This window comes from Hydra vulgaris, chromosome 08 (assembly GCF_038396675.1).
Source record: "Hydra vulgaris chromosome 08, alternate assembly HydraT2T_AEP".
Lineage (NCBI taxonomy): Eukaryota > Metazoa > Cnidaria > Hydrozoa > Anthoathecata > Hydridae > Hydra > Hydra vulgaris.
Genome location: NC_088927.1, coordinates 20,774,951 through 20,797,500, shown reverse-complemented (window position 1 = coordinate 20,797,500; position 22,550 = coordinate 20,774,951). Strand labels below are relative to the sequence as shown.

Genomic DNA, 22,550 nt, shown 5'->3' with positions numbered 1-22,550 from the left:
TTTTATACTGAAGTATTTGCTTGATAATTAGGTTAAGGTGTTTAAAGTTTTTCAAATAAATATAAAATTGATTCTGTTAACAGACTAAATTTAGTCTGACTTATTATATTTTATTAATTTTGATATTACTTTAAATATCTGAATCTTATTAAAATTAAATGCTATTTCTAACTTAGAAATAACTTATTTAATACAACTTTGCAATTTATTAAAATGGTCAACTTAAAATAAATAAATCATGAACAAAAATAACCTGTAAAAACTGAATATACGCTGAGATTTATGTATATTATATACAATTTGATGCAAAATCTAAAAGTTTTAAACTAGCCGCAATAAAAAGAAGTTATAAAACATAACTTTATCAAAATATTTTTTTTATACCATCTGCATGCATTCTATTAAGTTTTCCTTGCCTTTACTTTACGGCAAATTATTTTTGTAATGGCTAGTTATGAGACAATAATTTTCAATGTGCCACTTCCTCAACGTTTTATCAACGTTGGCAAAGTAACACTTTTTCAACGTTTTTCAACTACCACATTTTCAACGTTGGTATATGTAACGTTGAATAAACGCTGTTTTGTCTAAAGCAGCTAATGTCTAACGTTGATAAACTTTGCGACGTTTTTACAGTGATTATTTGCGGACTTTTATTCAACGTTGATTAAACGAGATTTTTTGAGAAGATAATATACGTTGAAATTTATACGCTTATTCAACGTTGAAAATGTGACGTTTAAAAAGCGGTTTATTTTTAACGTTGATAAAGCGTAGATTTTGAATCGTCTTTAAAGTGGCTTTTTGCGTAAGTTGATTCCACGTTGAATAAACGTTTTTTTTTTGAGACGCTTAAAATACGTTACAATTTCAACGCTTATTCAACGTTTAAATTTACCGCGATCTAATATACAAAAACAAACATTGATTCAACGTTGAAAGCGCGTTGTTTTTGTGACTGCAACGCTTTTTCTACGCTGCGACCGGAATATCTTAGGAATATCTTTTATTACTATTTCTGTACACTCTTGTGTCTTACACTTTAAAATTAAACACTCTATGGGTGATTCACTTATACTTTGGACTACAACCATATCTACAGGTTGTTTCTCTACTTCTTTGATTGTCTCTTTACTTGGTTTTGCTTCTTCATTTGTTTCTTCGATAGGTTTCTCTTCCCTTGGTACACTTCCTGCTTCCTCCTGTCCAGTATATATTGCTCTTACATTGTACCCTTTCAGTTTTATTTGCTTTGGTATTGGCTGCTCAAGATTGTCCATGACTGCCACTATTATCCCTGAATAATATGGAGTCTTATGTTTAGGCGTATGTCTAAACACCGGTCTAGTATGTATGTGTTTTCCATAGCCTAATTCTTCTAACGCTGTCCCGACGGGAAAGAACTTCTTTTCAAGTGGAAGGCCTATCACAGACACAGCCACTCGCTTACTAATATTCCTAGTAGGAGTAGAATTATAAAAACGGTGGTGTAGACCATTAATAGTAAGCTTCTTCTCTTGAAGGAAATGTTTTGCTTTCTCTGTTCTCATTACTATTTCCATCATAGTCCCATTTCGAATTATTTGAAACCCTTCAAGGTCCTTGTCGAGTCCGACATCTTCAATTGCTGAAAGAATGTCGTCTTGAGCTATATTTTTCTCTAAGTTACTCAGCAGGGTATTTTTTAAGCTACTGAACTTATTCGTTTTAGAAGCTGTTGCTTGAGCATAGCTTTTAATTTGGACATTACTGTCCGGTAAGTTTATAGTTGATGGACTTTTTAAAGCCATGATCAGTTTGTACTAAATGTATAAATAAACTCTCTGTCACTCTAAAGGCCAGTAGACATCTTATCACTCATAAAACACTCAAATCTCACTAAAACTCAATCTCTCCTAAACCTCTACAAGCTAAAGTTGCCGTACCGGCAACCCGTTGAAGGGGTAAGGTAAACCCTTAGCAATCACTAATGAGTCACGTAGACCTCACTAAAGGTGATCACTAGCTCAGTTGTATGCCTAAAATCAAGAATCAAGAGCAGATACTTTTTTCTTTTTTTATTGTAATTACATATATTTCAATTAATAAATATTTACAACAGGGGACAATTTACAGTGAGGGGGGAAAGATTTATTTTGATATCATCAACTTTTCCTTTATTTTTTAGACAGTATTTTGTTTCTCAAATTTTTATATATGAGAATATATAATTTTTTTTTTTTTTTATTAATTTATTTATTTAAAACTGTTGTGGTTATAGAAAACAAAACGAAAATCGAAAAGTCGAAAAAAGGAAAAAGTAAATCGAAATGAAACCACAACAGGTTTTTAATAAAAGTAAATAGAACAAAATTTTTACGAGTTTAAAATAAATATGCCTGGCTATTACCCCAGGCTGTTATAAAAATACGCACATCCATCATTGCCACCGGGCTTTGCAGGACATGTTCGTGTTTTTTCCGTGAGGTTTAAAATATATAGTGCTGCCATTAAGCCTCGCATTTATAAAATATACGCATGTCCGTCGCACCCACAGGGGCTGCTGGGGACATGCTTTTCGTTTATAAATAAAAATAATGTTAATTGTTTGGTTGAAAACCGTTAATTATAAGAGAAGAGTTAGATTCGGATTATTTTTATCGCTAATTGCATTGTTTATAGAAAACATGTTATGGAATTTTTCCACGTTGTTTTCTCTTAAGTATTTGTTATAGTTTATTTTCCATATATTTCTAATATCTTTTTTGATCCTCTCTGCGATTCTTGCCGAGGGTATATTTTTGTTTTCCTTAAGTTTCATGTTTCTGGCCCACCATAACCGCGACGTTATCTAGTGAGCCAGAATCATTGCTATTTTCGAAGTGTAGTCTTTCTTTGACAAGTGCTCGATATTTGTTAGAAAGACCGCATGGACAGTATTAAATTTTTTTGTTGGTAAAAGTCTTTCGTACGTTGGTATAAAGGCCTTCCACACAGACCTAGCCTTTTTGCAGTTGATAAAAGGGTGCATTGTTTTTTCCACCGCTCCGCATGATTTACAAATGTTGTTTCCGCGGCCTCTGTTTTTCCTCCAACTCTGAATTTTTTCAAGAGTTGGAAGTGAGTTAGTTAAGGCTCTCCAGAGGGTGTTTTTGCTGGGACCGTTGGCGTGAGATACGAAGCTTTTCTCCCATATTTTTTGCCATGGAAGATTTTTCTGAAGCATTGTATCCCATGCCCTTTGTATTTTTATCAAATTTAAGTTTTCGTCAGCTTTGGTGAGAAACACGCGGATATTTTTTGCGCTTCTAGGTTTAATTTCTAAAATTTTGTCATCGCATTTAATGTTCTTAATGACGTCTTTATAGTAAAATGGGAGTTCGTTTAAAGATTTTGGGAAGTTGTTTCTTGTAAGAAAAACCATTGCGGGTTGTTTGTTCGCACGTGTTTAGCTAGATGGTGCGCCAAATAATAGTTTTAAATAAAGCATGACTTGTGATTGTTTTTTTGTTCATTTATTTGGAGTATATGTTTTGTTCGGAGGGCTAAACCTTGCTCTTTTGTGTCAAGAATGCCCAGTCCTCCTTTATTTATTGGTAGATTTAAGATATCGCTTTTTATGGGCTGCGCGTATTCGCTCTGCCATAGGTACGCTGATATTTCTTTTTTAGTTTGCTTGGCGGTTTGGAAAGCCGTTGGCCACGAACCACACCTTAGAGAGTGCAAGGGTATTAACAAAAATACCCTTGCACCTCAGAGATATGTTTCTGTATCTGAAACTTTTGATTTTTTTTCTAAAGTTTTCAACGGCTCTCTTCCAATTTGCGCTAGCGGTGTAGGCTAGATCGGTGTGGAAGGTAATACCTAAAGTTTTAATGCCTGAGGCGTTGCACCAGTTAATATTAAACAGCTTTTGGTTTAGTATTCTCGTCGTGTTTTCATAGTGGATGTGGTTAAATTCACCTAACGCCAGACCTTTGGTTTTGCTTTTGTTAATATTTGATCCTGAGGCTTCCTCGAATTCGTCTAGCGTTTTGAAAACGCATTCGATCGATTTCAATTCCTCAGGAATATTGTGGTGTCGTCAGCGTACTGCATTAATTTTAAATTGTTTTTTGTGCCAGGCAGGGGAATGCCGTCTATGTCAGGGTTGTTTCTGACGTCTAGAGCGAGGGTTTCCACTGCCAGGCAATAAAGCATGAGTGAAATAGGGTCGCCTTGACGAACACCTCTGTTTATAGTAAAAGATTCACTCATGTATCCGTTGTTAATTATTATTGATTTTGAATTTTTCATTGTTTGCATAATTGCTGTTATAAATTTTTCACCTAAGTTGAATTTTTTTAGTGTTTCAAACAAGAAATTTCTGTCAATTTTATCAAATGCTTTTTCCTGGTCGATTGTAATCAGTACACTATCTATCTTTTTTTCGTTAGTGTACTGTATTAGGTCTCTGACCTGGAAAATGTTGGAGAAAATATTTCTTCCCGGTACCGAGCAAGTTTGCGACGGTCCGAGAATTTTATCTAGTACCTTTGACAACCTCAAGACGAGGGCTTTAGTGATTATTTTATAATCCGCGCACAGCAGGGATATTGGTCTCCAGTTTTGCAGCGCCGTCAGATCACCCTCTTTTGGAAGGAGACTAATCAGCGCCGTCCTCTGCGACCACGACAGCTCGTTATTTACATCGAAGACATTACCGTTCATAAGATCGGTAAGTTCTTCTCCGTAAATATCCCAGCATTCTTGATAGAATTCTGCCGGGAGGCCGTCTATCCCTGGTGTTTTGCCTTTGTTTAGGGACTTTGCAGCGTTATAAAGCTCCTCGCTGCTAAAGGGAATATTTAAAGATGCATTTTGGTCATCCGTGAGTGATGTTTTTATATTTGCTAAAAATTTGCATTGTTTTTCTTTATTGAGATTTTTTGTTTCGTAAAGGTTTTTATAGAAATTTCGAATTGTTTTTAATATTTTGACGGTATCCGTGTGAAAGATGTCACCGTCTTTTATTTCTCTAATAATCTTTTTCTTTTGGTTGTTTTTTTCCATTTGAAAGAGAGCCTTGGAAGGTTTTTTGCCCTCCTCTGCAAGGGTTTGTTTAGTTCTTACGAACACGCCCCCATCGCAAAGGAGTTCTTGAAGCTCTAATCTTAGATCCTTGAGCTTTTCCAAGTCTCTCTTTTGTTTTTGGTTTTTCTCATTGATTTGTTTTTGTAAAGATTTTTGTTTTAGATTTATTTCGCGCTTTTTGGATTTTGACGCCTCAACAGCAATCAATTTTATGCGGGATTTTGTGATATCCCACCATTGATTGCTACTGGAGTAACTATGTTTCTTAGTTTTTGCCAATTCAAAATCCTTTTTTAGTTTCACTTTAAAAGCGCAATCGCTTAATAGACTAACATTTAAGTGCCAGTAGCCTGGGCCTCTCTCATTCACTTTCTCAAGTTTTAGAGTACAGTCGAAGGCTTTGTGGTCACTTATTTTGTTTTCTATTGAAGCGCATTCGCAATTTCTTGAGATTGTCAAAGGTACATAAATTCTATCTATTCTACTTTTAAAAGTTTTGTCCTGTTTTTCATAGGTGAAATCAATTTTATTCGGGTTAACATATCTATAAATATCAACCAACTCGAACTTTTGGCAAAAAAAATTCAAGTTGGCTTTGCCTAAAGTATTGCTTTTATTATGTAGATCACCCCCTTCTCTATCTAACAGAGGGTTTTCAACCATATTAAAATCTCCCGTAAGGATCATATATTCTGATCCGCGCGCATGTTTTCTCATTTGCTGAAAAAAGGTTTTCTTTTTGTTGTGGATCATTTGGCCCGTATATATTAATTACTATTAGATTACAGTTTTTCAAAGTAAATGTGGCTGCAGGAATTCTCCCACAGTCGTCTTGAGTGACTTCGTTGAAAATAGTTTTATCTTTTGTTAGAACGGAAACACCTCGCTCTTTTTGGTTTCCATTATTCCATAGGGAGCTACCGTTAGTGTGGTGTTTCCATTCATTTTTCCAAGTGTTGTTATTTTCTTCGGTACTATGCGTTTCTTGCAAGCATATAACGTCATAGTCCGAGTTTTTGAGAAATCGAAATATTTTGTTTCTTTTGGTCTCAGTTTGGAGACCGTTCACATTTAAGGTGAGAATTCTTACATCCATTTTTATTTAAAATAAAACTTTTCAAAAATAAAATTTCCTTTTGTTTATTGTAAAGAAATGAAAAATTAAACTTATTTTTGTTTCAAAATGCGCGAAGCCGATAAATTAATATAGTTGAAAAAAAAAATAAAATAAAAAATTAAAGGTAATTTACCGTTGTTTTGTTCATTCTTTGGTAGATCTTTTTATGTTGTCGGTTTTTCAGTTGTTCGGATCGGTTTTTCTTTTTTATTTAAATTTAATATCGGGTGTTTGGTGGTCCTCTTCCATTTGCGAATCGTCGTTTCCTTCGTCTTCTATACTATTTTTCATTTCGCGGTCTTCATATGTTCCGATAGTTTGTTGTTCTTTTGGGTTGGTGATTACTTGGCTTAAGGTATTTTCGGTTTCGTTAGGGGTATCAGTTTCGGGATTTGTTTTCGGTTGTTCTAATGTATTTGCATCGATTTCTATGTTCGGTTTGACTTCTGTTGGTATCGTATTAAAAACAATAGGTTCAAGTGTACTTTGACTTTCGGAGGTTGTTGGTGGTGACTGAGGGATTTTTTCTGGTGCTTGGTTTGCGTTTTCTTGAGTCGGAGAAATATTTGAGAAATATTTGGTACAGCTTGCGCTGTTTGTTGGCCATTGTGCTTTGTTCTTATAGCATAACCCATAATATTCATGTTGACCGGCATCGGTCTCGGCATGTTTTCCATAACCGCCACGAGAATACCTGTGTAGTACTCAGTTCCACTCACAGGCGTTTTTCTCATAACAGGCTTTGTATAAACATGTCGGCCGTAGCCCAGCTGTTCAAAAACGTTGCCAATGTGAAGGTTTTTATGTTCGATAGGTAGGCCAAACACTGACACGTGAGTAATTTGGCTCGGCTCCCTATTGGGGTTTGACTGTTGAAAGATGTGATGAAGGCCGCCCACATCGAGTCCCCTCTCCAACAAGAAGTTCTTCGCGGTGTCAGTCTTCATCACAATCTCCAAGACAGTGTTTCCACGAATTAATTGGACGCCTTCTAGTTCTTGTCCTAAGTTTACTGCCTCGAGGATACTTATAACTTGATCGATGTCAACTCGTTTCCTTAATCTTGATATTAGAGTTTTTGGGAGGTTTTTTTTGTAAATTCGTTGTGTTGCTACTGTTGCGTAGGACATTTTTGAAAATTTTGGTAGGGCTTCCGCGTCCCTTCTATCTTTGGGCTTCTGTTGGTCCGGGTCAACTTCGATTTAGTCGTCGGAGCTGTATGGAGATAAAATAGATAAAATTTCGCTGCCATTTCCGGTTGCGGTTCTCTTCATTCTTTCAATGACAATTTCGGCGGTCTCTATGATCTTTGAAACAATATCGTAAAAATCCAAAAGTACACAAAACTCCTAATTAAACCACTACAAAATATATTTTTCCACTTTTAAAATCGCTGTCTCGGCTAAAATCAGGAACAGATACTACACTTGATCTTAGCCATTAGGCCGAGAAGCGATCAGATTGAGCAGACACTTTTTTTTTTTTTTTATTGTAATTACATATATTTCAATTAATAAATATTTACAACAGGGGACAATTTACAATGACGGGGGAAAGATTTATTTTGATATCATCAATTTTTCCTTTTTTTCTTAGACAGTATTTTTTTTATTTAATTTTTATTTATGAGAATATATAATTTTTTTTTTTTTTTTTTTTTTTATTTATTTATTTAAAACTGTTGTGGTTATAAAAAACAAAACGAAAATCGAAAAGTCGAAAAACGAAAAAATAAATCGAAATGAAACCACAACAGGTTTTTAATAAAAATAATTTCCGAAAATAGAAAAAAATATTTCCGAGTTTAAAAAATATATGCCTAGCTATTACCCCAGGCTGTTATAAAAAATACACACATCCATCATTGCCACCGGGCTTTGCAGGACATGTTCGTGTTTTTTCCGTGAGGTTTAAAATATATAGTGCTGGCCATTAAGCCTCGCATTTATAAAATATACGCATGTCCGTCGCACCCACAGGGGCTGCTGGGGACATGCTTTTTCGTATAAAAAAAAAATAAGTTAGTTTGTTTTTTTAAAGTATGGTTGAAAACCCTTTTTTTATAACAAGAAATTTACATTTCCGTTATTGTTTTCCCTGATGGCACCGTTTATTGAAAACATTTCGTGAAATTTTTCCACATTATTTTCTCTTACGTGTTTGTTATACATTGTTTTCCATATGGCTTTAATTTCCGCTTTTATACCCTCTACAATTTTTGCAGAGGGTATAATTTTGTTTTCTTTAACCTTCATGTTTCTTGCCCACCATAACCGTGAAGTTATTACGTGGGCAAGAGTGGTTGCAATTTTTGCGGTGTTGTCTTTCTTTGGCAAATGTTCCGTATTTGTTTGAAAGACAGCCCGAACAATGTTAAAATTTTCTTGCAGAATTAGTTTTTCATAGGTATTTTTAAAAGCCTTCCACACTGATCTAGCTTTCTTGCAATGGATAAAAGGGTGAAGTGTGTTTTCGAGTAATCCGCATGTTTTACAGTTTGCGTTTCCGCGCCCTCTGTTTTTCCTCCAACTCTGTAATTTTTCCAGAGTTGGGAGTGAGTTTGTTAGTACTCTCCAGAGGGTGTTTTTATTAGGGCCGCTGGCATAGGACACGAAGCTTCTCTCCCATATTTTTTTCCATGGAAGAGATTTTTGAAGTTTTGTATCCCATGCCGTTTGGATTTTCAACAAGTTTGGGTTTTCGTTTGCTTTAACGAGATGCGCGCGAAGATTTTTGGCGCTTTTAGATTTAATTTCAAAGATTTGCTCGTTCGCTTTAATTGTTTCAATCACGTCTTTATAGTAAAAAGGAATTTCGTCTATTGATTTTGGGAAGTTGTTAGTGAAGTCGTGAGGAACAACCATTGTGGGCATTTGATTCGCGCGTGTTTCGCCAGATGATGCGCCAGAAAGTATTTTTGGATGAAACAAGACTCGTGGCAGTTTTCTTGTTCTTTAATTTTGAATAAGTGTTTTGTTCGGAGGGCTAGGCATTGCATTTTAGTGTCAAGGATGCCTAGTCCTCCTTTATCAATTGGTAAATTTAAGATGTCGCTTTTGATGGGTTGCGCGTATTCGCTCTGCCAAAGGTACGCTGATATTTCTTTTTTAATCCTTTTGGCGGTGGTTTCATTAATTGGGAAGCCGTTGGCCACGAACCATACCTTGGAGAGTGCAAGAGTGTTTACAAAAACACCCTTGCATCTTAAAGATATGTTCCGGTATCTTAAGCTTTTGATTTTGTTTTTAAAGCTCTCAACGGCTTTCTGCCAATTAATGCTTGCGGTAAAAGCAAGGTCAGTTTGGAAGGTTATTCCTAATACTTTGATACCTGATGCGTTGCACCAGATTATGTTAAATAGCTTTTGATTTAACACTCTGGCCATGTTTTCATAGTGAATGTAATTGAATCCACCTAACGCCAGAGACTTGGTTTTGTTTTTATTAATATTTGATTCTGAGGCTTCCTTGAAGTCATCTAGCGTTTTAAAAACGCATTCGATGGACTTCGGGTTCCTCAGGAAAATGGTGGTGTCATCAGCGTATTGCATGACTTTTAGTTTATTTTTTGTTCCTGGCAGAGGAATTCCGTCCACACCAGGATTGCTTCTGATGTCTAGGGCCAGCGATTCCACTGCCAGGCAGTATAGCATGAGGGAGATGGGATCGCCTTGGCGAACTCCTCTGCTGATACTGAAGGGCTTACTCAAATAGCCATTGTTTATTATAATTGATTGGGAGTTTTTCATGGTTTGCGTTATTGCTGTTATAAAATATTTGCCGAGGTTAAATTTACTAAAGTTTTAAAAAGAAAATTTCTGTCAATTTTGTCAAATGCTTTTTCCTGGTCGATTGTAATCAGTACACTATCTATCTTTTTTTCGTTAGTGTACTGTATTAGGTCTCTGACCAGGAAAAGATTGGAGAAAATATTTCTTTCCGGTACCGAGCATGTTTGCGACGGTCCGAGAGTTTTATCAAGTACCTTTGACAACCTCAAGACGAGGGCTTTAGTGATTATTTTGTAATCCGCGCACAGCAGGGATATTGGTCTCCAGTTTTGCAGCGCCGTCAGATGACCCTCTTTTGGACGGAGACTAATCAGCGCCGTCCTCTGCGACCACGACAGCTCGTTATTTACATCGAAGACATTACCGTTCATAAGATCGGTAAGTTCTTCTCCGTAAATATCCCAGCATTGTTGACAGAACTCTGCCGGGAGGCCATCTATCCCTGGTGTTTTGCCTTTGTTTAGGGACATGGCAGCGCTGTAAAGCTCCTCGCTGCTAAAGGGAATGTTTAAAAAAGTATTTTGGTCGTCCGTAAAGGGATGTTTTAATGTTTGCCAAAAATTTGCATTGTTTTTCCGTATTGAGATTTTTTGTTTTGTATAGGTTTTTATAAAATTTTCTAATTGTTTTTAGAATTTTGACGGTGTCCGTGTGAACGGTGTCACCGTCATTTATTTCTCTAATTATCTTTTTCTTTTGGTTGTTTTTTTCCATTTGAAAGAGAGCCTTGGAAGGTTTTTCGCCTTCCTCTGCGAGGGTTTGTTTTGTTCTTACGAACACGCCCCCGTCGCAAAGGAGTTCTTGAAGCTCTGATTTTAGTTCTTCAAGTGTTTCCAAGTCTCTCTCCTGTTTTTGATTTTCCTCGTCAATTTTTTTTTGCAAATTTATTTGTTTAATTTTTAGTTGGCGCTTTTTTGCTTTTGACGCTTCTATAGCAATCGACTTTATGCGGGACTTTGTGATGTCTCACCATTGATTGCTATTAGAGTAATATAATTTTTTTGTATTTTCGTCTTCAAAATCTTTTTTTAATTTTTCTTTGAAAACGCGGTCGCTTAATAGACTAACATTCATGTGCCAGTAGCCCGGGCCTCTCTCGTTTATTTTTTCAAGTTTAAGAGTGCAGCCGAAGGCTTTGTGGTCACTGATTTTGTTTTCTATAATCGCGCATTCGCTGTCACTTGAAATTGTCAAAGGTACATAAATTCTGTCAATTCTACTTTTGAAACTTTGATCTAATTTTTGGTATGTAAATTCAATTTTATTAGGGTTAATTTTCCTGTATATATCAACCAAATCGAATTTTTCGCAAAAAAAAATTCAATTTGGTTTTACCTAGAGTGTTGTTTTTATTGAATAGGTTACCCCCTTCCCTGTCTAGTTGTGGGTTTTCAACCATGTTGAAGTCTCCCGTAAGGATCATATAATCGGATCCACGCGCGTGTTTTCCAATTTGTTTAAAAAAATTTTCCTTATGTTGCGGATCATTGGGTTCGTATATATTAATTATTCTGATCACAAAATTTTTCAGTTTTAAATTTGTAGCAAGATTTCTCCCGTTTTCATCTTGTGTAATTTTGTTAAAAATAATTTCTTTTTTGGTTAAAATGGCCACACCGCGCTCTTTTTGGTTCCCATTATTCCAAAGAAAACTTCCTTGAGTTTGGTGTTTCCATTCATTCGACCATTTCAAATGATTTTGTTCGGAACTATGCGTTTCTTGTAAGCATATTACGTCATAGTCCGAATGATTTAGAAATCGAAAAATTTTGTTTCTTTTGGTCTCAGTTTGGAGACCATTTACATTTAGCGTGAGAATTCTTACGTACATTTTTTTTAAAAAAGTAAAAAACATTTAAGTTCAAATTTAAAGTTAAAAAGAGTTTTAAAAAGACATAAATTAGGTTTTCAAACGCGCGTATATCAATAAAGTAAAGAAAGAAATCGTAAATTACAAAAAAATAAATTACCCTGGTCCCAAGGTACCATCTTTTTCTTTAGTAACACGCTTTTTTTTTCCCTCGTTTTCAGCTATTTTATGAATTTTTCGTTTTTTATTCTTACGTTTGTTTTTCTTTGTTGAAGAGGGTGTATCGCTTATTACCGTGAAGTCGTCCGAGTCATGGGTGCTCTGCATATCGTTGGGGTCTTCGTTTGTTTCTTGGGGATTCTTCGTTGGTTCTTTTGGGTTTATTTCGAGTATACTTGTTGCTGGGGTTGGTGGTGTTGGTTCAAAATTATTCGGAGGAGCTGTTGTTTGGGGAGTTTCCATTGGAGTTTCGACTTGTGGTGGTGGTGGTGACGGTGCTGCTGTGTTTTTCTTGGCTTCCGTCGAAGTAGATGGTGTTTCGTGGGGTTGCGCGTTTGGTGTTTCTTTTCGCGGTTGATTTCTTTCTTGTCTGTTATGGAGCAGTCTTATCTTGTACCCCATAACTTCCATGCTGGTGGGCTATGGTTTCGGCATGTTCTTCATGACTGCCACGAGAATTCCGGTGAAGTAAAGTTTTCCCTTCAGCGTACTTCTCATGACAAGTTTGGTCAAAACATGCCGTCCATAGCCCAACTGTTCAAAAATATTCCCGACTTTGAGTTCTTTACTCTCAATTGGGAGTCCGAACACAGAAACATGCATTAGTGTGCTCGGTTCCCTTTCAAGGTTAGACTTTTGGAACAAGTGATGTGTACCGCCAATAGCAAGGCCCTTCTCAAGTAGGAAGTTTCTCGCTTGGTCGGTTTTCATCACAATTTCCATAACTCTGTTGTTACGAATAAACTGAAAACCTTCGAGATGGTCATCAAGGTTTGCTTCCTCTAATGCCGCTAACACATCGTAAGAAGAGATTCGTTTTCCAAGTACGGTAAGAAGGGTTTTTGATAATTGCTTTTTGAAGGGGTTAGTTATATTTTGGGTCGTTACGCTTGCGTATGATTTTTTCGAAATTTCGGGTAGGGCTTCCGCGTCCCTCATTTTTTGGTGGTCCTGCTGGTCCGCATCATCTTCATCGTCATCGGTGCTGTAGATAGGCTCGAATTCGTCGTGAAACGGTACAACGCCAGTTTGAACTACTTCCATTTTCTCTAATAAATCTTTGACTTGTTCCTGTGACGTCATAATCCAGTACGAAACAATCAAAAACTAATATCTACATTAAAAAAATCAACCAATACACTATAATCACTTTAAAAATCGCTGCCTCGGCCAAAATCAAGAGCAGATACTTTTTTTTTTTCCTATACACCTAGGGATACCTGCTGCTGATACCAGGCTTACACAGGGTCTTAGGAGATAGGTTTATTTTTTGTTTATTTGGAAATGTTAATTTCTCTTATTGCGTACATAAGGGCGTTTAATATAGCTACAAAGCCGAAACTAAGTAGCATTTATTTTAAAGATATATATATTTTTTAAGATATATAAAGATATTTGTTTTTTTTTTAATATAGTTTTATAATTTTTATTATAGTTTTTTGAATTTATTTTTAAAATTTTAAATGTCTTTTTATTTATTATTATTATTATTATTATTATTTTTTTTTTTTCTGAGACATTTTTCTAATACCATTTGTCTCGGTTATTTATTAAATTTTTTTGCTTCTGATTTTGTAAAAGCTTAGCCTCCTCCATTGCCTTTCGTCTAGCTATTTTTTTTTCTTCGTATAATTTTCGTTTTGCTTGTTTTTCTTCTTCATACGCTTGTCTTCGTTCCAATTTTTATTTTTCATACTCAGCTCTTCTATACCGAACATACGTTTTTAAATCTTCTTCGCTGCAATCATTTTTGTTAAAACCGTGAAAATAATTTGCGTTGTAACACCATATATCTTGATAAGTCATGGTTTCAAATTCTTTTGGTAGTTCAACTCCGGATACATCGATTTCTTTTCTTTCGTGTCTATAATCATAGTAATGGTTTTCTATCGCTTCTTCTCTATTTATTTCTTCGGATGGTATGTTAACTACTTGCTCTGTTTCTTCTTCGATGCTAGTTTTTGGTATGTTTTGTTTATGTGTGATGGTTTCGGTATTTATTGATAGATTGATTTTCTTCGTACTTGTTGGTGTGCATACTTCTTCTGTTTCATTAGTTACTTTGGGAATATCTTTTATTATTTTTTCTGTGCACTCTTGTGTTTTACACTTTAAAGCTGAACACTCTACGGGTGATTCACTTATACTCTGAACTATAATCATATCTACGGGTTGTTCCTCTACTTCTTTGGTTGCTTCTTTACTTGGTTGTGTTTCTTCATTTATTTCTTCGATAGGTTTCTCTTCCCTTGGTTCACTTCCTGCTTTCTCCTGTCCAGCATATATTGCTCTTACATTGTACCCTTTCAGTTTTATTTGCTTTGGTATTGGCTGAGCAGATTTTTTTTTTTTTTTTTTTTTTTTTTTTTTTTTATAAATTTTATTGTGTTTTTATATATATTTTTTCATTTATTTTCTTTTAGATTTTGTATTTAAAGTGATCATATTATAAAAAAAAACAAGAACAAACGAGAATAAAAAAGCGAAAAAATCGATAAAAAAAACGAAAAGTCGAGATCACTTGCAATTTTGGTCTATAAATTGAAGATTAGTATATCCGAATTGGCTTGACTAATTGCATTATTTATTGAATATATATAATGAAAGTTCTCTATGTCATTTTGTTTTCGATATTTGTTATATTTTATGTTCCATATGTACTTGATTTCTCGTTTTATGTTTTCAACAATTGTTTTGCTGTTACGATTTTGTTTTCTTTTATTTTTATATTTCTTGCTCTCCACAGCTCTGTAGTAGTGATATTTGTTATAGTCGTTATAATTTTTGCTTTATTGTTGTTCCATTTGGAACCATTGATATCAGTCAAGAGAACAGTATGGACTATATTAAAGGGTTGCGTTGGTTGCAATGTTTTGTACACTGTTTTAAGTTTGGTCCACACTGTCCTTGCTATTCTACACGATGTGAAAGGGTGCAATGTTGTTTCCAGTAGACCACAGGTACTACAGAGTGGGCTAGCTCTTCCTCTGTTTTTTCTCCATGTTTGTAGCTTTTCCCTGGTTGGGAGACTGTTTTGCAGCATTCTCCACTGAGTATTCTGACTTGGTCCTTGGGCATAAGAGTTAAAAGCTCTAAGCCATATAGTTCTCCAAGGTAGTTGCTTTTGAAACTTTATCTCCCAGTATGTTTGCACTTTCTTTATGTGAGTGTTATTTTCATTGTATAATAGTGTCTGATATATATTTTTAGACGATTTATTTATTAATAAGAATAGATTATCATTTTTTTTAAGGATGTCTACAACATCGCGATAATAGAAAGGAGGGTTGTTTATTGTTTTAGAGTAGTTATTTTGGGTTAGAAACTTCCACTGTTGATAACTTTGGTTTGCCATTTTTAAAAGTGAGGTGGTTAGTAGGTATTTTTGGAAGTAGTGGCTTTCATGTGGGTTTTCATAGTGTTGTATCTGTAATAGGTGTTTTATCCTAAGGGCTAGACTTTGTTTTGCTGGATCGAGTATTCCTAAACCTCCGTTTTTAGTAGGAAGGTAAAGTATGTCCCGCTTAACAGATTCAGCAAATTCACTTTGCCACAAATAAATTGAAATCTCTTTTTTTATTTTGTTTTCGAATATGTTATTTAAAGGAAATATGTTGGCTAAATACCATATCTTTGAAAGTGCCAGGGTATTTAAGAAAGTTCCTTTGCATTTCAAGGATACGTTCCTATATTTAAAGATTTTAGTTTGGTTTTTGAATTTATTTATTATTTCTTTCCAATTTTGTGTAGCTGAGTATGCCAGGTCTGTATTAAATGTTACTCCTAGTATTTTCAGGCCGCTATGATTGACCCAGGCTATACCGTGATCCTTATAAAAGCCTTTATTTATGTAACTTTTATATGCGAGGTGATCAAAGCCTCCCAGTGCAAGGGCTTTTGAATTGGCCTTGTTTATATTTGACCCGGCGGCAAGTTCAAAATATTCTATTTCCCTGAAAATTTCATCAATAGATGAGATATTTTGAGCGGTAACCATTGTGTCATCTGCATATTGCATGATCTTAAGGGGTTTTACATTTCCAGGTATAAGAATACCATCAACATTAGGGTTCTTTTTCATAGATAACGACAGGGTTTCCACCGCAATACAGTACAACATAAGTGATATAGGATCACCTTGCCTTACTCCTCTGTTTATTTTAAAGGGTTTGCTTAGGTGTCCATTATTTATAATAATAGATTGGGTATTCTTTAGCATTTGCTTCAGAGCTCTAGTAAAGTTACAACCTAAGTTAAAACGCTCAATTACTTTGAAAAGGAAGTTTCGATCCAGTTTATCGAACGCTTTTTCCTGGTCTATAGATATGATAAAACTTTTTCTATTTTTTTGGTTAGTATACTCTATAAGATCTCAAGCTAGGAAAATATTCGAGAAAATTGTACGATTAGGGACCGAACAGGTTTGCGACGGTTCTAATATTTTGTGAAGGACTTTTAATAGCCGAATTGCAAGAGCTTTAGTGATGAATTTGTAATCGGCACACAACAAAGAAATTGGTCTCCTGTTTTTCAATAGTTTCAGGTCTCTATCTTTTGGGAGAAGGCTTATTATGGCTGTTCTTTGTGAGCACGTTAGTTCTTTATTTTCATTGAAGATGTTTTCATTTACTAAATTGGTAAATTCAGTTCCGATTATGTCCCAGAAACTTTGGTAGAACTCTACTGGAATACCATCGATTCCTGGTGTTTTTGATTTTGCGAGGGTGTTAGCCGCAGCAAGGAGTTCATCTTTTGTCAGGTATGCATTTAAGTACATATTTTCATCTTCATTTAGTGGTTTAGTTATGTTCTTAAGGAGATTATTTTGTTTCGTTTCATCTAATTTACTTTCTTTGTAAAGATTTTTGTAATACTTTCGGATGACATTATTAATGTAGTTAGTTTCTTTATAAGAGATATTGTTCTCAATAACTTCAGTTATTGTTTTTTTTTTCTGATTGTTTTTTTCAAGAGAGAATAGCATTTTTGATGGTGTTTCTCCTTCCTCTATAATTTGTTGTTTAGTTCTTATAAAGATCCCCCGATTAATATTCAGCAAATTTATTTCACTTTTAATCGATTTTATCTTTTCTTTATTTTTTATTTCTTTTTCTAGTTCTTTTTTTAATGTTATTTCTAATTGTTTTTTATGTTCTTTTTTAGTTAGGTTAATCTCTGTTGATCTTGTTATTGCAATTTCTTTTAATTGATATTTGAAAATTTCCCACCATTGACTTAAGCTCTCATAACAATGTTTTGTTTCTTTGAAACTTTCAAAGTCATTAGTTATCTTATTTCTGAAGTTTTCATCTTCTAAGAGTGAAACGTTAAAATGCCAATAACCTAAGCCTTTTTTATTTTGGTTTTTATTTAGTTGATGAAGAACGTAGGCTTTGTTGTCACTCAAGCTGGATTCAAGGATGATATATTTGTATACATTTCTTTCATTAATTTGGCTATATATTCTGTCGATCCTACTTTTGACAGACCCATCACTTTTTTCGTATGTATATTCTGTTCCTTAAGGATTATTATATCTATAGAAATCTATTAACTCATATTTTTCTAGGATTGTTTTTAGATTTTGAGATCCTAAAGTATAATTTTTATTAAACTGGTCTCCGCCATACCTGTCAAGTGATGGTGCTTCAACCATGTTGAAGTCCCCTACCAGAAACAGGCTATCTGATGGCTGAGCATATCTGATGGCTGAGCAGATACTACACTTGATCTTAGCCATTAGGCAGAGAAGCGATAAATTCGCGAATTGGTTTTGTGGTTTATCCTCCTCCGGCTAATTGCCATATAGAGGCCACATTACCAAGGACCGCAAAGACAAGTTCGGCTCCAAAAGGAGCGTCATAACCCGCTCTGCGAACCAAGAGTAAAGTGAGTTTGGGAAGAAAGAAGATATGTTAGAGTGAAAGATAGAAGTAGTCGATTTAGAAAGAGAGCATAAAGATAGAGGACAGGATTGCACGCGATGTTAGAAGGTACAATTAAAATGTGTTCGCGAATTGGTTTTGTGGTTTATCCTCCTCCGGCTAATTGCCATATAGAGGCCACATTACCAAGGACCGCAAAGACAAGTTCGGCTCCAAAAGGAGCGTCATAACCCGCTCTACGGACCAAGAGTAAAGTGATTTTAGGAAGAACGAAGATATGTTAGAGTGAAAGATAGAAGTAGTAGATTTAGAAAGAGAGCATAGAGACAGCGGACAGGATTGCACGCGGTGTTAGAATGTGCAATTAAAATTTGTTCGCGAATTGGTTTTGTGGTTTATCCTCCTCCGGCTAATTGCCATATAGAGGCCACATTACCGAGGACCGCAAAAACAAGATCGGCTCCAAACGGAGCGTCATAACCCGCTCTGCGTACCAAGAGTAAAGTGATTTTGGGAAGAACGAAGATATGTTAGAGTGAAAGATAGAAGTAGTCGATTTAGAAAGATAGCATAAAGATAGAGGACAGGATTGCACGCGATGTTAGAAGGTACAATTAAAATGTGTTCGCGAATTGGTTTTGTGGTTTATTCTCCTCCGGCTAATTGCCATATAGAGGCCACATTACCAAGGACCGCAAAGACAAGTTCGGCTCCAAAAGGAGCGTCATAACCCGCTCTACGGACCAAGAGTAAAGTGATTTTAGGAAGAACGAAGATATGTTAGTGTGAAAGATAGAAGTAGTAGATTTAGAAAGAGAGCATAGAGACAGCGGACAGGATTGCACGCGGTGTTAGAAGGTGCAATTAAAATTTGTTCTCGAATTGGTTTTGTGGTTTATCCTCCTCCGGCTAATTGCCATATAGAGGCCACATTACCGAGGACCGCAAAAACAAGATCGGCTCCAAACGGAGCGTCATAACCCGCTCTGCGTACCAAGAGTAAAGTGATTTTGGGAAGAACGAAGATATGTTAGAGTGAAAGATAGAAGTAGTCGATTTAGAAAGATAGCAGAAAGACAGAGGACAGGATTGCACGCGATGTTAGAAGGTGCAATTAATTTTTTTTTTTTTTTTTTTTTTATTATAAAATAATAAATATTTACACATGTCTTAACTATCTCTGCATAATAAATACGCATATTTACAATAACTTTACAATTCGTTTAACTTTATATATTTTTCCGTTTATAAATATTTTTATGATACTCTTTTATATTTCTTTTTTATATTATAGGAAAGCAGAAGAAAAAAAACAGTCTTTTTTACATTTAATTTGCTTTTATCTATTTTAAAAAGTTCATTAGTTAATATGCCAATATTTTAAAAACAAAGTCGTGTTTATATATATATATATATATACATTTTTTAATTTTTGTTTGGTTTTTTGTATTTTTATTTTTTTGTGCTTTTTAGTTTTTTATTTTTTTGTATTTTTATTTTTATATTTTTTTGTGTTTTTTTTGTTTTTTTGAGCCTATGTGCGGAAAGAAATCGAGAATATGGAAGAATGATGATAATGATGTTTGTAAAGATTATTTAAGTATATTTAGTTAAGAAAGATTTTATTAATTAATTAATACTAAAAAAATTACAGGACTTTTACACAAATCATCACATTACGAAATCTACAGAAAAAAATGCAAATAACAAAATATATCTGAAAAAAAACTAAGGGCTGGCAGTGATTGTTTAATCATAAATAACAATAATTTTGTTGTAAAAATAATTATATGTTTAATGGACACGGGAACACTCAACTAAACATTTAGTTCTATCTACGAGCCAGTGTGTTAGTTTGGCTCATATGTTTAGTTTCAGGTTCCCGTTCTCTATTTCACAAAAAACGTTTTTAATACAAAAAAGTTGACAAAAAATGTCCGTGGTGTTTCTACGGACATGATAATTATATTTTAAAGTAATAATATTCCTGATGTTTCTGGTAATTATCCTGATCACTGCCGTTGGGTCAATATTTGAATTTTTATACATATGGTGGCATCTGCTGTTCCATATTTCACTCATAATGGTTTGAGTGACTGTCAACAGCAGCTGCGAGGTAGGGTTTTTCTCCGATAAATTCGCAGTCTCAATCGAGAAGATGCAATTTATTGGAGAAAAGTTGTTTTGGGATGTCAAGGAGTTATATACATGTTTAAAGTATTCCCATATTGTAACAGAAGGAGGACGGTAGGCAAAGATGTGCAGGTTGTCCTCAATTTTACCGCAAGTTTTACATTTGTTGTTTTTAACGATCTGTTGCCTTGTGCTTTTGGCAAGCAAGGCAGCAGAGGGTAAGCTGTTATGGAGAAATCGAAAGAGGATGTTTTGAGTCGGTCCGTATGCGTGGGAGGTAAAATTTCTTTTCCAAATTTGGGTCCACGGCATTGTTGTTTTCGTTGAACTGTTCCAGAAAAGTTCTGCTGGCACGACTGTCTTTTTGTTTTTTGCCACTTCTAAGTAAAAATTTTTTGTTGATTTTAGGGGGATGTTAAAGAGGGACCCGTTTTTATCTAAGATATCAATTGTATTTTTGTAGTACTGAGACATTTTGTTGTCCCAGTGTTTTGGAAAAGTGTTTTGCCTTAAAAAATTCCAGCTTTCGTTTTGCTTAGTATATTTAACAAGTGAACTTGCCACCCAATACTTTGAAAAGTAGTAAGAATCGTGAGTTTTGTCCTCTTCGCGTTCTTTTATTTGAAAGAGCGTTTTGAGGCGGATCGCAAGACTTTGCTCCTTCGGTGATAAAATTCCGAGACCCCCGCTTTTGACGGGTAAGAAAAGTGTCTCTCGTTTGACCGGGTTGAAATTGGTCTTTTGCCACAGATTTTCGAAAATGGCTCGATGCAAACGCTCTATTACCCACTCGGGAGTGGGCAAAACGTTTGCTAGAAACCACACTTTTGACATTGCTAGCGTATTTATCAGATTAGTCTTTCCCCTAAGTGACAAAGTACGCAGTCCCAGAAACTTGAGCTTTTTCTCTGTTTTGTTAAGAGCTACTTGCCAGTTGAAATTGGTAGTATCGCTCAGTCTGGTGTAAAATGTGACACCTAAAATTTTGAAACCGGTGTCATTATTCCACTCTATGTCGTCCAATTGTGTGTAAATTTCGGGATCAAAACCCCCAAGAGCGAGACCCTTGGTTTTTGAGGCGTTGATCACTGAACCACTTGCTTTTTCGAATTGTTTTAGGTTTTTAAAGAAATAGCGGACACATTTTACGTCCTTAGCAAAAAAGTTCGAATCGTCTGCGTACTGCTGTAGTTTTAGAGGTTTCCGTGTTCCCGGCAGAGGAAAACCCTCTATTCTGCTATCCGCTCTGATCACCAAAGCCAAAGCTTCAGCAACAAAAACGTACAGCAAAAGAGAGAGTGGGTCTCCCTGTCTGACTCCCCTTTTCGTAAGAAAGAGGTAGATAGGAAGCCGCAATTCAGAACAGTTGCCGAAACATCTGAATACAAGGTGTTAATGAATGATACGAAATTTTCTCCGAGATTGAATTTTCGGAGAATCTGCAGCAGAAACGCGCGATCGACTTTGTCAAACGCCTTTTCTTGATCTATTGTCAAAATGAAACTAGGTAGTTTTTTAAATTCGGCGTAATCTATAAGATCACGTCTTAGGTGTAAATTTGAAAAAATGTTTCTACCTGGAATTCCGCAAGTTTGATTTGCTTCTATAATTTTCCCCACTACTTTTGCAAGTCTTAGGGCCAGCACTTTTGTGATTATTTTGTAATCAGCGCCGATTAAAGATATAGGCCTCCAATTTTTGCATTTAGTAAGATCTCCTTGTTTGGGAATAAGTGAAGTTATTGATTTTTTCATAGAGCGGCTCGTGTTTTTTTCTACGAAAAGAATTTCGTAAGCAAGTTCTTCAAAATCTTTTTCTAAAACGTGCCAAAAAGTTTTGTAAAATTCAGCTGGAAATCCGTCAAAGCCCGGAGATTTTCCGTTTTCAAATTTAAAAAGGGCCTCTTTCAGTTCCGCGCTGGTTAGGCGGGTGTTTAAAAATTCGTTTTCATCATCACTCAAACGTTTAGTGATGTGTGACAAGACACGGTTTTGGCTGTCTTTGCATAAATTTGTTTTGGTGTAAATGTTTTTATAATAAGTTGCTAGAGAGTTGAGTATTTCGCCAGGTTTACTCGTCAATGTGCCGTCATTTTTGCGAATTTCGGTAATTGACTTGTTCCGCTGTTGAACTTTTTCCAAATTATACAAAAATTTGGAAGGTTTTTCTCCTTCTTCGATTAGTTTTTGTTTCATGCGAATAAACGCTCCGGGAAACTGGAGCAAGAAAAGAGCATCGCGTTTTTCTTTGATGCTATCTAAATTCGGGTTAGCGTTTTGTTGCTCCCGTTGGATTTCGTTTTCAATCCTTTTCATTTGTTTTTTGTTTTTCGCACTTTCCTGTATCGATATGTGTTGTAATTCAGCCCTTACAAAAAGATTGCAGTCGTCCCACCATTTTAAAATTGACGTGTAGGACCGTTTTTTTGTTTGCCAATCTTGAATTAAGAGTTCAATTTTTTGCCTATGCACCTCTATTTCCAAAAGAGAACAATTTAATTTCCAGTAACCTGGTCCTCTCCTAAATTGACTAAAGTTGACAGTT

At 35.3% G+C, this 22,550-nt stretch overlaps 1 long non-coding RNA gene and 2 pseudogenes across 1 annotated transcript in view; all 3 read right to left on the bottom strand.

Moving 5' to 3' along the window:
* Window positions 1–22,550, bottom strand: part of LOC136084223 (uncharacterized) — a 33,370-nt gene that overhangs the window by 8,616 nt on the left and 2,204 nt on the right. The window lies entirely within an intron of this gene.
* LOC136084432 (U2 spliceosomal RNA) lies at window positions 7,465–7,626 on the bottom strand (annotated as a pseudogene).
* LOC136084449 (U2 spliceosomal RNA) lies at window positions 17,624–17,744 on the bottom strand (annotated as a pseudogene).